Below are 19,668 nucleotides of genomic sequence, written 5' to 3'. Positions count from 1 at the left end.
AGGCTTAATCTGAAAGGCTACCGTATTTTTTAGCAGGAATGGCCCCGCTACTGGATCGTCTCCAAATCAGGCTGTATTCGAGTATTAAGCAATATCCACAGGCATGAGAAGTAGAAGTGCAGAGAGTGCTGCAGCAGCCCCAGGTTTTGCACTCAGCTTCCCTGAGCCTGGAGGCTGGTCCTATTGCTGTCCTACTACCAGCTTGGTTAGCTCTGTGTCCTGGTCTCTGGGTGGCCCCTGTGGGGTCCCACCAGCCACACTGGCTTTGCCACCATGCACCAGCTTTGTGGGTTCTTCTGGCCCTTAGGGTCATGTCACCCTCTGGCCTCACCACTGTGGGATCTGTGGCTTGCCAGCCCCAGGGTCCAGGCCACCAGCTTTGGATGCTCCACTGTCACCAGGAGTCCTCCTGCAAACCTGGGACTGTGCTTCAGGCCTCAGCCTGGGGCTCAGCAGTTGCCTTGATCTATGGCTCATTTGTGGGAGCTGAGGGGTGAGGGCTGCCACAAATGGCGTTCAGTCAGTCTGGTCTGGGAGAGCTGTTAACCACTGGAGGGGCACATAACAGGTATACGGGGGGCATAACTCAGCTTCCCTCCCTAAAAATTGTTCCCGTATCACTGGCAACATGGCTCATCTAGCTGCTGTAGTAATTTTCTTGGTGAGTGGGAGTGATTATTTTTGGTCTGGGACTAAGAATTTCGTCACACAGAAATACCTCCCAACCCCACCCACTCAAACAAAGTAGGCCCCCCACACCCTGCCACACCTCAGTTCAGTTTGGGTCTCAGGCCTATCCCTATCCCCCTGGCTTTATAGCCCCCCCACTCATTCTGTGGCTCCAAGCCTAGGCTTCAAGGTACCCACACAGTTACATCCTGGTTCCTTTCCTTTCAGAATATGGCACATCTGGGCAGGTGACTTCCTCTCTGTGGTGTCATCTGGCTCTGGTTCTCCAGGTGGCTTCTCTCTGAGGGAAGGAAACAATGGCTTCTTTTATAAAACAGGCTCTAGCAGCAGATTCACCACTTTCCTTCCTTCTCCTGGTGTCCTGGCTGGAGTCGAATCAGGGAGGTTGAGCCAGGCACCCAGGTCTTTCCGGAGAATGGAACAGTTATTATGGCTCAGTGCTTGTCCATGGGCCGTAAGGTGGAAACCGCTAGGCAAATCATAGACACACAAAACAGTAGAACTGGAAGGGACCTCAAGAGGTCATCGAGTTCAGTCCCCTGCCCTCATGGCAGAACCAAGCACCATCTAGATCATCCCTGATAGATGTCTATCTAACCTGATGTTAAATATCTCCAGTGATGGAGATTCCACAACCTGCCTAGGCAATTTATTCCAGTGTTTGACCACCCTGACAGTTGGGAAGGTTTTCCTAATGTTCATCCTAAACCTCCCTTGCAGCAGTTTAAGTTCATTGCTTCTTGGCCTATCCTCAGGTCTTGCCAAGTTCTAGGCCCCCGTGACGTCTTTCAGAACTGAGTTACACGTGTTTATTGTGAATTATGTAGAAAAGCTTCCATCCTGTCACTAGTTTAAAAAGATCTTCATTTCAGTGTTGTTGACTCTCCTCTTTCCTTTGTATCACGAGAAAGAGCTAAGAAAGCGTCTGAGCTGCTTGTTCTGGACCAGTGAGTACTTCAGGGCCGAGTCATACTGCAGTGGACATTTTAACAGTTGAAAATGAAACTAGAATTTTACCCAGCATTTACAGTGGTGCCTGTTGTCCAGAAACCAATTTTTGGAGTATTTTTTCTGTAGATTTTATATTTTGTGGAGGTTTACTTTCTGTGGGGTTACGTCCACTGTGACCCGCCCCTTTACTTTTTGTAGGGGTGCAGTGTGGCAAGGCACTGCTGCTGTTTCAAAAAGGTACACGGGGCCTAATTTTGATGTCACCCGTGCACATGAGATTAACAAATTTATATTGGTAGGACACCCACTTGAGTGACATCAGAATGAAGCTAATTATTTTGAGCAGCGATTTGGAATGAGCACTGACAATTGGTATGTGCCAGTGAAAGAGTATGTATAACAAAGCACAAGGGGCAGCTTGGAGAATTATTTATTTGTATACCCCTCTTGTATGACATCCATTTACACACAATATAAGAAAAAATAACGAGACAATGAGATCTATGTAACATATGTGCATGAGCATATGTGCCTTTGATTTCTCTCCCACACACAAGCTGTCAACAGTTGAACATGTTATTACTACTCCAATCACAATTCATGTTTACAAATTTTACTGTTGTGCTAAAATGTCATATGAAGATGAGCACCATGATAGGCTCCTGGAATTTGCTGTAATAATTTCACACCTGTTCCACAAGCAAAGGAGCAGCTGCCAGTGCTGAAAACTACGGCTCAGTATTTAGCAAATCTGTGGAAGCTTCAGCCTAAATTTCTCAACCTCTCCAGGCTGGCAATAACTTCAACTCTGAAATACTAAGAACAAAGTAGAAACAGAACAGAATATGCCAGATGTGGGCAGTGTATATGCCTTTCCAGTTCACTGGCTAGGAATCACCTGGCACAGCCCATCAAGGTTTCCTGTCTTGAGTTACGCCGCCACTTCTAACTTGCAGAAACACACAGGCTACAGTCACATTACCGAGTTTTGCCGACAAACCCCCGGTTTTGTTGATAAAGCTGGTGGAATGTCCAAACACAAAATGGGTTTTGTTGACCGTTTGTTGACAAAACTCAGCACTCGCTCCGGCAGGGTTCTGCCTGTCAGCCATGATGCATAACACTGCTGTTGACAGAATGCATGGATGCCTTTGCTCAACAGACAGAGCATCCAGAACAATGGACAGCCCTGTCTGCTGTGTTTCCGGTTGCCTGTTTTGTTGAGAGGCTGGCTGGGCAGCCCAGCCATTCTGTCGACAGAGTGAAGTGCTCTTCTGCTTGGCTTCTGTGTGTGACCGAATGCTGTAGACAGAAGTTTTGTCGGGAAATCTCTTCCGATAGTGCCTTCTGGTGACGGAGCGCTGTAGTGTAACTGTAGCCACAGAGTATACAGTGGAGTTGCCCAGTTCACAGAACAACTTAATTTCAAACATTGGTTTCCTTTAGGAAACTGCAATTTGCACATTGCAGTGCATTGCAACAATCCAGAAATTTCATGCCTGTTAAGTGGCGGTTCTAGTAATTAAATACTCTGTGTGCTTTTGCTTAAGGTTGGTCCCAGAGCATTATATATATTTAGCTACAAGCAAAAGATGTTTTGGAGCACACTCAGCTGGCAAAGGGAATGGCTGTCCAACCCCAGCTGCTTTCAGAGGGAGACCCTAAGAAATAATAGTAATAATAACATAAATTTTACCACACTTTTCTTTTTATACAATTTACAGTTTAACATATTAGTTATGTCTTCTTTCCTTATTCTACTAAGGAAGATACTTGGTTTCATTATATAAGAAGGCCTGAAGTGGTCTGCTAATCGCTCATTGGCTGTTTATAAAGGGCATAGGATACAGAACAGAGAGATGGGAGGGAGTGAGCAGATTACCAAACCCATATCTCTGCAAGTTCAGAATGTAATCCCCCAGAGATTCAGCGTATCAGACATTAAAAGGACAGCACATCTGAGCTCAGCCAAAGCCTGAGAAAAAGAGATCACAGAACTAGAGAAGATGCAGATAGAAAAGGACTATAAGGTTATGAAATTCATCAGTCTGGCAGTTGCATAATTGCTCCCTAAAGTTTATTTTTGGTGCTTTATCCAGACAAACCATTAAGTGCTTTCTTTATAATGGGCCTGGGCATTCAAGCTTTATACCCTCTGAATTCCAGCTGACTTCAATGTGCATTTATTGCACAAAGGCCTTTCAGAATGGGGCCTGTATTGAATCCAGGGCCCACAAGAAGTTTTGCTCAAATAAGGAGAGACCTGGCCCTCTAGATCAGAGGTAGGAAAGCTTATTTCAGGTTGGGGACCACTGACCCATGGACAAATAAGTCAGGGGCCACACAAGTGAGAAGGAAAAACAAAACAAAACCCCTCACTGATGCGGTCCTCAACTATAGGGGGGCCAGGGGTATGGGGGCTGGGTGGCAGGGAGGGTGCAGGATCAGGCTGGGAATTGGAGGTGGGGTCTGGTAGGAGGGTGCAAGAGTGGGCTGGAGGGGGGTGATCTGGACCAGAGTTGGGTGCAGGAGCAGGCTGCGGGTGGGGGGTCTGGGTGCAATGGGGTACAGGATTGGGTTGAGGGTAGGGGATCCGGGTGGGAGGGTCAGGTAAGAGAGGCCAGGAGGGAGGGGTCTGGGAGGGAGGGGGTCAGAACAGGGTGCATGTGAGGGTCTGGATGGGAGGGGGTGCAGGAGCAGTCAAGGGGTGCGGGGTCTGGGTGACTGGGCTGCACTTACCTGCTTACCCTGGGGGCACATGGCTCTGCACTCCCTCCCTCCTCTCCCTGGCCCTACTCTCTGCTGCTCCGATTGGCCAGAATTGGCCAGTGGTATAAAGCCTCCGAGCAGTGCTGTGGAGACAGCCACTGCTCCCCTTCCCCTTCCTCCAACAGCAGTGTGTGGCAGCAGTGCCCAGAGTCACTTCCCACCCCCAGCGGAGCCTGTGGTCTGGATCTGGACGTGGCTTGCCTGATCTGGCCTCCGAGGCTGGGGCTCCGCACCCCCAAACCTGCCACAGGCCAGATGTGATGGAGTAGAGGCCTGAGCCTCGGGGCCGGATCCAGACCACAGGCCAGGGGTTCCCCACCCCTGCTCATAGATGATAAATGCAGGGTCTAACACTATATTGCTTAAAGGAATGCAGGACTGGGTCCCAAATGACATTTTCAGATTACACAGGCTAAGACATAATTTCCACATGAGCTTGCTCCAGCGTAAAAACATGGTTAATACTCATAAAAGTGCAACTTGTTTTAACCCAGCTTCAAAGTCAGTTCAGTCACAAGTAAAGAATGTTTATTTAAAATATAGCATCTAAAATTAACTGGAGCTCAGTCAGCTTAAATCTTAGTGACGTTTTTAGATAGCACACTGCAAATCAGGAATGCAAGGAGAAATAAATAAACTTTCCCACATTGTTTGAAATCAGGTCAGAATTTGCCAGTTAATTCTTGCATGAGCGACTTCTACAGCTTGGACAACGTTCTGAATAATACACGTTTCCCCCTAAAAATAAATACACATTTCAAGAGCAAAACAATGATAATTTTTCATTATAATTTCATCACAGTATTATCATTTCAAACATAAAACAACAAACACCTCCACAGAGCAGCAGCCAGCTATTGTTAAAATTTTGTAAATGCTAACAATTATTATTATTACTACTACTACTACTATTAATAATAATAATAATAATAATAATAATAATAATAATTTAATCGCTGAAAGTGTGTGTGAGTCTACAAAGTATAATATAAAGACCTAATCAAGTGTATGCCATAAAAAGCTCACGGTCTTATGGAAACACAAAACACAGGGCAGCTCAGAGGAAGGAATACGAAATCAGATATTTTGGTCAGGATGGGTTTGCTCATTGTGGACATTAAAGCACAATGTATTATGCTTCAAACCCTGTTAAGATGGCAAGACGTAAATACACGAGTGTCAGATTCCCACTTTGTATATTCATAGTGCACAAGATAAGGTAAGAGGCAAGGTATATGATTTTGGACAGGGTATTCTTAAATGAACTACCCAAAATGCACTATGTACCATGGGCCTGATCCAAAGCCCCTTGTAGTCAACTGGAATTTTTCCATTGGGATCAATGGGCTTTGGATCAGGCCCTGGGTAATTCCTTTTAATGGTAATAATGAAATGAATATTGGTATTTTGATGGGAGAATGAACTCCTTGGACCAGATCCCCAGGTGGTGTGAATCTACAGAGCGAGAGTGATTTACACCAGACAATTTCTCCTTTGCAGTTTTTTTGGCAGTAGTCAAAGATCTCCTAAAGAGGACAAGGGGACAGGATGAGTTCACACCAGCTCTTGCTCACAATGCTGGAATAACTAAGTGAGGGTCAATCAAATATACTAGGACCTAAATCACATTATGGTGATCCGTTTCAATTGTACAATGATCAAAGTGCCAAACCAAGGTAACTTCAGAGGTGATCACAACAGTCTATCCACATAGACTGAAGACATCAATTATTTTTAATAGTTTGTCTTGCATCTCTGCCCTGTTCTCTCTCCCCACTTCCCCCTTGCCAGCATTGCTTTGCTGCATGTACTTAGACCAGACCATCTTTATAATACTGTACAGTGCCTTAAAGAAACAAACAAATTATTATAGAAGGCAGAGCTAATTTGGGATTCTAGCATTTGAGTGCTCCTTCACTGGCGAAGCTGTAATCTACCGGGTATGGGTCACTGGTTCATGTAGTAGTGCCTAGAACACTTACAGAGAGAATGAGTTTCCACTACACCTTAGCTAATAGCTAGTTGGCTGTCAACTTAAACAGTAAAGGTTCATGCACTGAGATCCAGATTCAAGTCTGTCATTGGGGAGATACCAGGACTTCAGACTTATTTAGAGCATGTCGCCCAGCTTTACGTTTGCAAATTGGCCAAATCCTGCTCTGCTTTGCATAAGAAGAAAGAGGCATAAAAATCTCATTTCCTTTCCCCAAAGCACCATAATCCACGTAGGTTGCGCAGACTCTTAGCACTGCACTGATGTTGAGCAGGGAGGGGGCTAGCTAACATGCCTAAAGGGAATCCATAGCTTTAAAAGGGAACAAACAGCTCATTGGAGGGCATGGTCAAGATCTCCAGGCACCAGTATTGCAAGTGAGGAGGGACACTCCTGAATATTGCACCAGCGAGCGCTTTTTAACTGGTACTGTGTGCCGGAATAAAACAGGAACTGCCATTTGCTCATCTCACATCTCCTCTCAGGCACCGGTCTATGCCCCCGCCCATGTATGTAACTGCTGAGTCTATGCAGAGGGTTGGCGGGGTGTGTGTGTCTGGAAGGTCATCTCTCTTCCCCAGTGGGAGGGGGAGCAGGGAAAGGAGCAGAACTCCTGGTCCTATTCACAGCTTCTCCACGGAGCCCCATCTCTGTGTATATGTGGGGAAGTCACATTGCCCTCTGACTCCTCTAGCAGCAAAAAAAGTTGTGTTTACTTGCACCATTGCCAGGCATCCTGCGCGCAGGTTGCAATCAGCAGTAGGCACTAAGTTGTGGGGAAGGGGCCACACCATTCCTTTTCAGTGGAGTGTTCAGAAGTGGCCCTCAGCACCACCTGCCTTTCCCCTGTCAGTGCTCAGCCATTCAGCTGTGTAAAACTCAGGTGATTCCAAGGCCCTCGACTTGGAAGTCTCCTTCACCCCTACCCAGGGAAATGTTGTGCAAGGTAGGGCAGAATTCGGCCCAAGAGAACAGAGACTTACATTGTTATGATTTGTGATCTGTGGTGCACTGCCAATATGAAAGCACAGTTGTAACTTTCCCCCTGAGTTTAACTGCCTACGTAACCTGGATGGCACAGTCACTGTGGCACAGATCCTCTGGATGTTGAAATTCCAGTTCTGTTAACTAGCGATGGCTGCTAAAGCACTCTGAGCATGCAAAGAGACTCTGCTAGCCAAGAAAAGTATCACTTACAAAGGGAGCTGAGGATTTCCTCATGTCCAGCTAAGCCAACTCAAGCTGGAGGAACATTGACTAGGGTCTAGATTTTCCCCAGGTTTTTCTGCTGCCTCTTGTTATGCAACAGCCATGCAGTGATCACAGGCTTGTGATGACAGCCCAAGGTCCTGCATGTTTTTGGAGGCAGCATCTTTCTCTTGTGAACTTCCTGTGATCTGCTGGAGCTGAGTCCTCTCTGGTAGACCTGAACAAGTTGCCAGATTTGAATCCCCTGCAGCAGGGACTGCCAGGCAGCCTTGGCAGCATGGATGTGTGGAGGCCTAGGTATGGGAAGAGTGAACAGTCACACACACACACACACACACCCTGCTTCTGGACTGCACTGGCTCCCTGGACTCAGGAGTAGAGAGCTGGGCCAGTGAGTGATCTGCTCTCTGACAAAGTTCCTCTTGTCTGATGAACTGCCTGGTTTCCTCAGAGGCCTTCCCTCAGTCCTGCTTCTCTCCACTCCTTACTTCTCCCAGCCAGCACCCCACACTCTCCTACACATGGCTTCCACACTCGGCCCCCCGCCCACCAAGTCCCAAACATCACATTCTGCTTTAGAGTTGAAATTCCTGGATGTTTAGGACTGACCACTCAGATAACATTGACATGGAGGCCATAGATATGTGGTAGTTGTTCAGAATGAGGATGAAGATATGTAGGCTCTAGGTGGTGAAAAACGCGGTTTGGAAAATCACCTCAGGCAAAGCCAGACCTAGGTTAGACTTTAGGGTATTGACTTAGTAACCATCATTACCATGAGAAAAACTGGTCTGGTTTTGCAACTGCACCCCTTTCAGTGACATCTGGCTGTCTTAGGAGGCTGGAAACCCAAGATTCAGGTTTGACTCTCCCCCTCTTTCCTCAGCCATGACATGAGAAGCGAAGGAGAATGCAAGATATTTAGTTAAGGCAGGACACACAAGGTGATTTAGAAATCTGGGAACCTAAAAGCCAGGCATGATTATCAGTCTTACTCTCATTCTCACCTCTGAAGGGTGGGAGCTCAGCAGAGACAGGAGAAGCTTTAATGTAATAAGAATGTCCAGCTTACACCAAACCCACTGAAGTAAAAGAAAAGTCTCCCATTAACTTCATGGGAGCCCAAAGTGAGCGAACACGTAAAATGAAGCAGTGGTGAATGTAATGTTTTGGTCTCTGCTGGATGTGGGGATTCACCATCCATCCAAGGAATCCTGCACAGAATCACAGAATCATAGGGCTGGAAGGGACCTCAGGAGGTCATCTAGTCCAGCCCCCTGCTTCAAGCAGGATCAACCCCTACTAAGTCATCCCAGCCAGGACCTTGTCCAGCCGGGACTTAAAAACCTCAAGGGATGGAGAATCCACCACCTTGCTTCGGTTAGTTCTCCTTCATCATGCCTGAATCAGTCAACAGAATGCACAAGCTGGTCTAACACATGGGTAATTCATGAATAGCTAGGAGGTTTCACTTTGTGTGTGCAGAGTGGTGTGTTTGGATGTTTCCTTTTAAACTTTATGTGAGTTTTAGCCAGCTTTTCAGCGGAAGGTTTGAAAACACCCTGCCCCAGTACTCTAATTCCCAAATCCAGGGGGAGGCGGCCACCTTAATTCTTGTCTACATATCTTAAGCTGCTCACCAAGTCGCTGTTTTCCTTAGAAAAGCAATATGTAATAATAGTTGTTACAATGCTTGTATTTCTGTTTTTACATCTGTAAAGATTAACTTAAACAGTATGAAGCCCATTAAACTATTTCATGTCATGCTGCCATAAATTTCCTTCATTGCCATTGCTACTATTATTCCAGTGCAAATGCTGAGATCAGGCAGGCTGCTGCTACAGAGAGTTATTTATAGGAGTTCATTCATCAATAAAAACTTCAAAAGAAATCTGTTGCTCTTCTATTGGGAAGCCAAAGAAAACTAACACAAAGACAACCCAGTTGAGACACACAGTTAAGAAGACCACAAAACATTTAGTTCAGGAAAATCCTGATTTCTAACAAATACCATGTAAGCAACAACAACACAAAGAAATTGCAATATGAATACGTTTAAGTCCCTCTATTCTCATTGGATGGTTAAAATAAACAGTTGTATGGTTGTATTTATCTTGGCTCAGTCTCTCTCATTAGACATGTAATAGATTTGCAATCTTACAAAGCTGAAGAAAGTTTTCCATCTGTAGGAAATGCTAGCTTTGTCTTTTTGCTTATTTGGGCTTCTAATACTCACATTAATCATCACTCTTTATTTCTATGTATTAATATGTCAGTGGCACCAAACTGACAAGCAATAGTAAGGATTATCGTCCCCAAAATTACATACAGTAATATGGTGGGTGGGGGATGCTATTGTAAAATGGAGTGCGGGGCCCTGAAGTTGTGGTGCCCAAGGCAATCACCTTGCTCACCTTGCCCTAAGGCTGGGCCGCAGAAGTTTGTTGGTGGGAGCATTCTCCTGTCAATGCACCTAACAACCCTCTTTGGAGGTGGTTTTTTTTTTTTTGGTCACCGAGAGAGCTACCTCCCGGTAGCAAAGAGCAGTCACACTGTGTGATTTACCAGGGTACGTCTGCTGCAGCTCAGCCACGCCATTGTAAGGTGTGCCGTGCGGTCACAGCCTTTGTCCACACACCTCAGAGGCTGAGATGTGGGAGCAATTTCCCATACCAAGGAAAACTGGGAGCAGCTGTCTTTTGTTCCGGTGTTGTGAAAAGGTTGTAAAAATCACATTTCAAGCCAAGTGTTTATTAGGGGCATTGCAATATCTGAGACTGGAAGAACCAAAGTTCAGTACCTGTAAACTGGATGGGTAACTGAGAGATACCTCTGAGTCATCTCAAAGATCAGTTATTTCCACAGTTTTATTTCTATGTTTAAAATTTCTCCTTTAAGCCTCTTTCCTGGCTTTAATTTTTTTCCTGTGCTATTCTCTGAGGGGTTTAACAATTAACCTTGTCTTTCTTTCTAGACTGACCAATTTATCCAGTTAGCTATCATCACAATATCTTCTCATACAAACACACGCACAACCCATCCAACCCTAATCCAGTGCAGAATGGATTGAAAATAAGGAAAATAGCACTTCCTAGGAACACAGATTTTCTTCCACCCAGGTGGCTCAGCAGCATCAGTTCTGCATCAGGATCTTTGACTTGCTTGTCACTCTGAGCCTAATGATGAATGACAGTGACCTTATAACCTTTCAGGTTCACCAGAGTTCAAACCTCCGGCACACATCACATTACAACTCAGCTAAACTCTCCCCAGTATCACTCCTCCACATTTTGATACTAGGATATTAGCGTTTAGCCTGGTAATGAGATATGCTATTTCCATAATTCATCTTCCTTGCATGTTCCTGTTGCTTTCTTTAACAGATATCATCTTTCTTTCCAGTAAGAAAGTTAAAATCCATCTTGGGGAATGCTCAGCTACACAAGGGGATGGTCCTTAGTAGCTTCCAACTGTTTGGGGTTTGACAGGTTTTTAAACACGAACCCAAATGAAAAGGAAACACTCCAAGCTCTCAAATTGCTCATGCATGTGGGGGCTGAGATTTGTTAGTTAAATGTATTTTTAGAAATAGTAGAAAGGCAACCTGTCCTCTCCTTTCCTGAGCAGAGGAGATCAAACTTTCTTGTGTTGTTAATGACTAAGGGCCAATCCCACCACTCTCTCTGGAGGTCACGAAAGGAACCTGCAAGCTGTCGAAGGGCTGATTCATCTCTGTGTGTGTGCCAAGAGCAGAAGTTCCTGTCACCCCAGGGCAGTTTGTGGTGAGAAGTGTGGAAGAAATATGGCCCTTTAAATCGCTGCCAGAGCCCTGTGTAGTGCACTCTGGGCAACACCAGGCCTGTTGATGGGGAGGGGTTGAAGGAGGCAATTGTTTCAGGCCTCTTTGAAGTGCCAGTAATGCCGCTCCATGTGGTGTGTGTATGGGGGCCAGAGCCTCTAACTGCTCTAGGGCCCTCCCCTTCTGCCCTTGGCCCCACCCCTTCTAGGGCAGAGAGCCAGGCCCTGCTCCCACCTTGCCCCAGGACCCATGGTGTCTGTGGGTCCCACTGAGCAAAACTAAAGGCTTGCTGGGAGGGACATGGGGGAGCTACATTGCAGCCCGGGCAAGGCTGAGGGGCGGCTGCCTGCAGCCACACCCCTTCCACCCAAGGCCCCGCCCCTTCCAGCGGCATGGAGCAGGCATATCCCTTGCTGTGCCCAGGGGCCTGGCAAGGCGGTTGACCCCACTGTGCACTGATGAATGGACCCATCAGTACTCAGATCCACTGAGATGCACAGAGGATAAAAACGGACCTTTTATAAACTCTACACCTGAAAGTGCGTGCTCAGAACACATCAAATATCCTCTAAAATAAAGGGGTGCCTTTCCATTGACTTCAGTGGCTTTTGCATCAAACCCTGGTACAAATGATCAAGTCAAAGATGCACATGTAAAGTTCCATGCACGTGTAGCTCTCTGACTTCAACTCATGCATGGGAGTGTTTGCATCTGCAGCTTCTGCTTGTGGACGCACGCACACACACACACCCGCCCCAGCATATGGTGTTTTAGAAATCTGGGCGGCTAGCCGCAAGGTCACACAGGGCATGCTTGTACACCCAGTGGCTTGGAGGTTCACTGTCACAAGCTTAGAGTCATTGCCAGGGAGGCATCAAGTATAAAGACTCTGGGGCAAACTGCAGGCCTTCCTTTGTCTTTGTATGGTGCATGACACAGAACCCCAGGTTCTGGATAGGTGCCCTCTTCGTCGCACCCCTCACAGTTTCTTTTCTTTGTTTGCCGAATGAAGTGACATTTGTGGAAATGTATTTCATGACTTCTGCATGCGGACTTTTGTGAACACGTCACTCATTTTGTCATGCCTCTTAAACAACTTGAAGGGCTAACAAAACGAAGCAGCAGAAATGTAGCACTTTAAAGACTAACAAAATGATTTATTTGGTGATGAGCTCTTGTGGGACAGACCCACTTCTTCTAAATAAATAATTTTGTTAGTCTGTTACAGTGCTACTTTTCTGCTGCTTTGTTTTGTTGGAGTACAGACTTAACACGGCTACCTCTCTGTTACCATTCAACTCTAAGAGCTATAATCCGTATAGACCTTAGATAAAGAAATACACTGAAATGGTAACTAATGAGAACTGTTCCCAGTTGCACTCAGAGTTCTGAATTTCACTGCTGCAGTGAGGCAGTATTTAAGATCTCAGAGACAGAAATGACCCTGTGCAAAGCAGAAATGACATGTTTTGGCCTTTCCTCTAACCTTTGGAGATTTGCCCAGCTTCTGACAGCCTGTGAGGATGCCTCCATGGAGGAAATCCTAGGTTGAAGGAAAGCATGTTGCTTTCTTCCAAAGTTTGATTCTTGCATTCATGTCACCATAAAATACATATTATGTTCTTGACAGATTCCAAATATTCTGTCATGGTATAAAGTGAAGCAGATACTGGACATAAAAATAGGAATTAATCAGAAAGCCTATTTAAGTTCAGGAGTATAGAAAACTTGAATGGACAAAAATTTGCATTATGGAACATTGCAATCATAATTTTTTTCACTTAGATGTTTTTCCATTTGTGTTTTAGACCTTTGCAAAGCTCTCTGAATACAGTTCATAGATCACTGGAAAATTCCAGGGGAGCACAAATAGCCTTGCAAAAAGAAAATATTATTTTCCTAGAATTCTGGGAATGAGAGCATGCACAGATAGTTCATCTAAATTATTAGTGATTAGTGGATGCATCTAGCCAATGCAAAGATTTAGTGAGACTTCTCCAGTTATCACGGATATTTTTATAAAAATGCAATTCTGTTTGCAAAAATAGGGAAAAATGACTTTGTCATAGTCCTCAATTCAAGAAGGCACTTAAGGATGTGCTTAAGTCAATACCTATTCAGGATAGCCTTTAAACACCTATTTAATATTGACTTTAAATCGTCAACTTACATGAAAATATAAGAAGTCCTGTGGTACCTTGTACATTGACAGATTTACTGGAGCATAAGCTATCATGGGCAAAGACCCACTTCATCATATATACTTTGTCAGATGTCAGTTGCATCTGATAAAATGGGTCTTTGCTCATGAAAGCGTATGCGCCAATAAATATGTTAGTCTATAAGGTGCCACAGGACTTCTCATTGTTTTTGCAGATACAAACTAACATGGCTACCCCTCTGATACTGGTCCACATACTTACATGCTGTCCAGAGTAGGGTTACTTTCTTGTTTTGGGGGCCATACAACAGGGCTTTCAACTCTTCTAGTTTAGGAAGAGATTGCATCTGACCATTTAGCTGAGCAGCAGATGCCCAGCACCCCTCAGGATTGGGTCTGCTGTGAAAAAAATCATTTCCTGTTCAGAAAACTTGCAATCCAAGTCAAATACAGAAGGTGCATTTTGAACATGCACAGCAGAAACTGACATATACAAATAGATACATACGATAAATTACATCCATCCAGCGCTCACTCATTTCCTATCAACTCTAGCCAACACCAGAATACTATCTGCCAGCAACAGGAAAAAACAAAAAGCTAGCTTGCAGACTGGGGGAAAATGGTCCTCACACCAAAGGATCTCAGCTCCCTTTAAATACACGAACAACATCTGCCGCACAAGCAGCCCTGTGTCCCAGGCATGCATTCCCACCCTTGCTACTTTATGAATGGAGAAGCTGAGGCCCAGGGAGCTGATGCAGGAATTGAAGCTTTCACAGGCGAGGGTTCTGCTTTAGTCATTACAGCCCATGAGTCATCTCTGACAAAGCATTTTAGGAGGAGATGCTTGTTAAAATTTCCCACTTGTGGCCACAGTGAAGAGATGCCCATGGGACAGAAATCAGGCCTCTTTGAAGCGTATGTCCAAACAAATAGAAGCTTTTAAACATAAGTGCTCTGCATTTGACAAGAACTTGCTGGAATGGACTTTCACGTGAGGCAGGCTCCCTGAAACCCCCGTTTGTTTAATTTTCTTGATCTTGCCATTAATCCTAATCTTACAGCAAGAACTCTTAATTCTCTGGCAGCTCAAATTTGCTGTGACCTTTCACACATTAGTAACATAACCATAGCTATTTAATATCTCCCTTCGGTACAGCAGTGCCAGACAACAAACCTCTGCTTTATTTTCAGTTTGAAGAGCAATTAAATACTTTGGCCAGATCCTCAGCCCAATCCTGGAACTCCAGGTTCTTGCATTCCATTGAGCTACACTGATTTACACGAGTGAAGGATCTGGCCCAGGACCTTCAGCTTGCAACACAGAAGTTTTAGCTGCGAGATAATTTAAAAAGTTTTGCAAGAGGTTTTTGTTCTCTTTAGGGAGGTGCATTGTGGGACTCTCACTTGTGCTTTATAAAAATAACATCTTTCTCTCACCTAAAAGGGACATGGAGGGAAATCAACATCATTTGGGGGCAAATCTTGGACATGCACCTAAGAGCCAGCTCAGCATGGCTCACAGTATACAGTCGAAGTAGGTGCAACAGAAATACAACTAGCAATCCCAATGAAACCTTCCAGAAGGGGCTTAAGGAGGACTTTGATAGTGCACAGGTTTATTTTGCTCTCTGCATGGGGATGAGTTTCATCCTAAGTGAATTTCCCCTTTCTGGTGTGATGGGCAGAATATTGCATTAACGGAACCCAGGCCTCCATCCTTGCCATCTAGCAGGATAAAGCTGAGGGGATCCTCAGTCATATATAATTGAATAAACCTAACCGATCCTCTCACTTGAAGACAGCCGCTATATGGCTGAAAAGGAAAAATATGTGGGAAAACCCTGGAGATTTTAATATTTAGATATTGCCTGCTGCATTCAGCTCCTGTTGTCAGATTTTTACTGCATTGCGCTTACTGCTGTAAACTGCAAGAATGTAATTTTACACACAGTAACATGGAGGAACACTGGCTTAGGCTATGCTGATCCGTAAAGAAACACAACTCATTCTTTGGGACGTGATTTGTCATAACTGGGTGAACTGTTTAATTGGGCTACTAACAAAACTCCACAGTGACAGCCGCAGTGTTAGCAGACTGGCCAGGGCTGAACCTCCAACCTTACTGTGCTTGCGGGTAAGAAAGACCAGGAAGCTCCCCTCATGAAGCAGGTAGGCTGAACTACAGGCCCTGTGTTTCTTGGATTGCATCTTCCCATGCATCCCCCTTCAAGAAGCAAGAAGGGGCAGAGAAGAAGCAAAGCCCTGATCTCCTTCAGTGTACCCACCACAAGTAGCCAGGCATGATGCTGCAACCCTGTGGCTGTGGGCATATTCCTCTGACATGGGTGGTGTGGGAACCTAAGGCTGGAACACGAGCTCCCTGCTGCATGAGATGCTGCCCCTATATGTGTAGACCCTGCTGAGCATGGGAGGGCCATTCCCCCAAGCATGGGTTACCCATGGCCCACTACCAGAGCATGGGCTCCTCCCCCAGCAGTGCATGGCTACGCCACAGCCCCCTCACCTCCCGAGCATAGGCAGCCCTTGGCCCTGGCCTTCCCCACCCTTCCCAGTACAGCAAGGTCAAGAGGCGCACAGAGGACAGTCAGGCAGGGCCCCCACCACCTGCTTCCCTGGCTCCGGAGCACGGTGAGGGCTGGCAGGGCAGGCCTGAGGACCAGGCAGCCTCATAAAACTGGGGGAGCCACACCGAATGGGGGGGAGGTGAAGCCAGAGGGCAGAGCATGGGCAGGGCCAGCCAGGCAGTTGGGGAAGACACTGCATCCTCCTGCGTCTTAAACCTGCCGCCCATGTTCCCCGATCGCCTCCAAGGCAGGGCCCTATCTAAAGGGCGAGTCTGCTGAGCCTTTAATTGGTATTGCCCCTGGCTGTGTGTCAAAGGAGGCCAGGGAAAGGTATAATGTTTATGAAATCGCCCTGATTGCTGACTGCTAATTTACCCAGACTGGAGAACCCCCCACTGCTTGAACACGATAAAAAGTGTACTGAGTACTCACGTACATACCATTAGCAATAACTATTGAGCAGCCCTTCCCACATGTCGGCTGCCCAGTGAAGCACACACATGACACAACCACAAGGGCAGGTGGGTGTCCCTTTATGGACCCCTGTGCCTTATGTCTTTGGGGAACGGGAGGGATGAACTCGACGCTTCCAAGGTTGGGTAATTGTAGGTTTGCTCAGTTCCCATGCTTTTTAAAAATGGAAGTGTTCTGGGGGTGGCAGTGGCTGTCTGGTAACAGACTGTGCTAAGCCTTCGAAGTGTAGGTCATAGCAGGCCATAGCATGCAGTGTAGTTGTAGCCAGATGGGTCCCAGGACCTTAGAGAGACCTGGTGAGTGAGGTAATATCATTCTGAGACTGGATTGATAGGAAACCTGCTGCCTGTCAACTGTACGCAAGTTAAAAAAAATCAGGAGCCCGTTGAAATAAATGGACCACCTTCCCTTGAAGGCAATCAGCACTGGATCAAACTCCAAGTAATTTATCTGGAATCATACTTTGTGGTTAGCTATTGCCTCCAAGCATTCGAAGCATACATATGAATTCTTATGCAGCTTCTCAGAGGTGGACAAGTATAATCATTTCCAGTTTGTAGACAGGGAAACTGAGGCACGGGGGATGAAGTGACTTGCTCAAGGCCATGGGGTAAATCAGTATCATAGCCAGGACAAAACTCATGGCTCTTGTCTTGTATGCACTTGTGAAGTCAGAGATAATACACTTCTCTTCCCATATATGCCAAAGAAATGAACAGACAGACTATAAAATAAAATAAGAAAGTCAGAAATTATGCTAAACAGGAACAACTGTTAGGTGGGTGATGAATCATGTCTGTGGTAGTTAATGGTGGATTAATTTTGAATGATGGGAAATGGCTCCTTCAGGCTGGCTGCCACAGCGTGAGTGCAAAGGGAGTAATTGCCCAGGGGCCTGGGTGATTTAAAAGAGCCTGGGACCCCCTGTCACAGTAGCAGCAGCCAGGCCACAGGCATGGGCACATGGGCAGTGGGTGGAGGAGCCCCCTTGGGGGAGGCTAGCCCCTGGCTTCACTCCTTCCACCCGCACAATCCTACTGTGGCTAGACCCCACCCTGTCTCTTGGCCAGAACCACAAGCTCCTCACTTCCAGAGAAGCCCCATGTGTCCACCTTGCCAGAGGAGTCCAAGGCCAGCCGCAGGCCCCCACCTGGGGGAGGCCCCAGAATTCCCCCCAGCCAGAGAAATCCTGGCCTGGCCACTCCGGAAAATCCCCCAGTGCCTTCTGACCAGGGGAGCCCCAGGCTGGTCACAGCTGTGCCTCTCCTCCCTTCCCCACACCCAGCCTGCTCTGGAGAAAAGTGTCTCTTCAAAGGCGCTTTCAATTTACCTCATGCAGGTTCCTGGGCAGCTGAGTAGCCAATACTGCTGGGCTGGCTCTGGGAAAGGGAGAGGAGATGGGGCTGCAGCTGGCCAAGAGCTCCTCCAGGCAAATGAGAGGCAGGACTGCAGCTGACCAGGGGCTCCTCTGGGAGAGGAGGGTGATTAGGGTTTCCAGGGGATAGAGGGCTTGTGACTCTGGCCAAGGGAGGGAGTCAGGGGACCATTGATTGTTTTGTCCTGGGGCCTGGAATTGCTGTCAGTGGGCCTGGACTCCTGTAATTTGGAAGGGTCCATTTCATGGCCTTTCTGCATCAGACAGTTAGCTTATAATGGTTCATAGAAGTTTATTTGGTTAAACTCTTTATTCCAGACATGTTCCTATCCAGGCAGGCTCCAAGAGAACTCACAAAACAGTGTTTTGGGCCCAGCCAGCTCCACCCCTCCTTTGGAGCACCTAACTGGGTAAAGCTGCATGCCTAGGTCCCTAGGGTCTTTACATTCTAGATAGCCTGTGGTAAAGACAGCAGACATACTAATTACGGGCCACTATACTAACATGTAATAACTGCTGCACACAAATGACACGTAAGTGCAAGATACCAACAACAACGACAAAAATGGATCACCAGTAGTTCTGGGAGTAACTTCTGACTGAAGCATTTTTCAGTAAAAATGGAGATTTAGTGACTGTGCAGAGTTTCATGAATTTATTTAACTTTTACAGAATTGTTCATCTTCAGGGGAGAAAAGTCAAAACTTCCAACTGGTTAGAAGTAAAATGTTTGGATTTTTTGTTTTGTAAACATTTGAAATGGAAACGAAACGGTTAGTTTTGGTTTAACCATCTTCCGTTGACCCTCTCTGTATTCCTTCTCTCTCTTTTTGGGGTTGCCAAAGAACCAAAACATCCATTATTCACCCAGTGCTAATCACCAGTTTAATTCTAAGTTACGTCTTTGACTTTTCATGCAACAAACATAATATGAAGGTGTGATGGGTGTGGTCACAGAGTCCCCCATAAGACTTTCACCTGATGTGCTGAAATACCACTGAACTCGCCTTTCTGCCCTCATGGGCACCCTCAACTCTGTATCTGCTGATCCAGGCCCGCGGCTTCCTCCAGTACTGATGCTGAGATAGGGTCACAGCCCTTGGCAATACAATACAGATGTTGGGATCAGCTCAGCTCTGGGAAGGCTCAGCACCCAAATGCACAGACTTAAAGGGACTTGAACCCCAGGTGAATCCTGTGGTATGGGGCCCCCAACAAAACTAAGTAGCTCCGGCTTTTGTTTTAGCAGCGTGGAGCTTCAGGTCTCAGCCTTATGCAGCCAGACTTTAGATATCTGCCCTGGGCCCCAATGAGTCTAATGCTGGCCCTTGTTGGGGGCTCCCTGAAATCTGCTCCTGGCCCTCAGGGAGGCCCTAAACCTCTGGATGAGAACAGCTGCAATATACTTTTACCCCAATCATTTTGTGAAATGGCCACTTTGGCTCTGCACATGGAAACATTTACATTTTTTTTTCATGCTCTAATGGGAAGACAAAAACATCTGGATATTTCAATTTTTTTTTAAATTAAGATTTTTTCACTTAAACTAGTCTGAATTTTTGGTTTTATTTAGTTTAGTGCCATTTTAGAGAGAGATTGACAGGAGTCTATTTTGTTGTTCAACCATGTCAGCAAATTTGAGATGAAATACAAACC

This window comes from Carettochelys insculpta, chromosome 14 (genome assembly GCF_033958435.1).
Source record: "Carettochelys insculpta isolate YL-2023 chromosome 14, ASM3395843v1, whole genome shotgun sequence".
Classification (NCBI taxonomy): domain Eukaryota; kingdom Metazoa; phylum Chordata; order Testudines; family Carettochelyidae; genus Carettochelys; species Carettochelys insculpta.
This window is presented reverse-complemented; position numbering follows the sequence as displayed.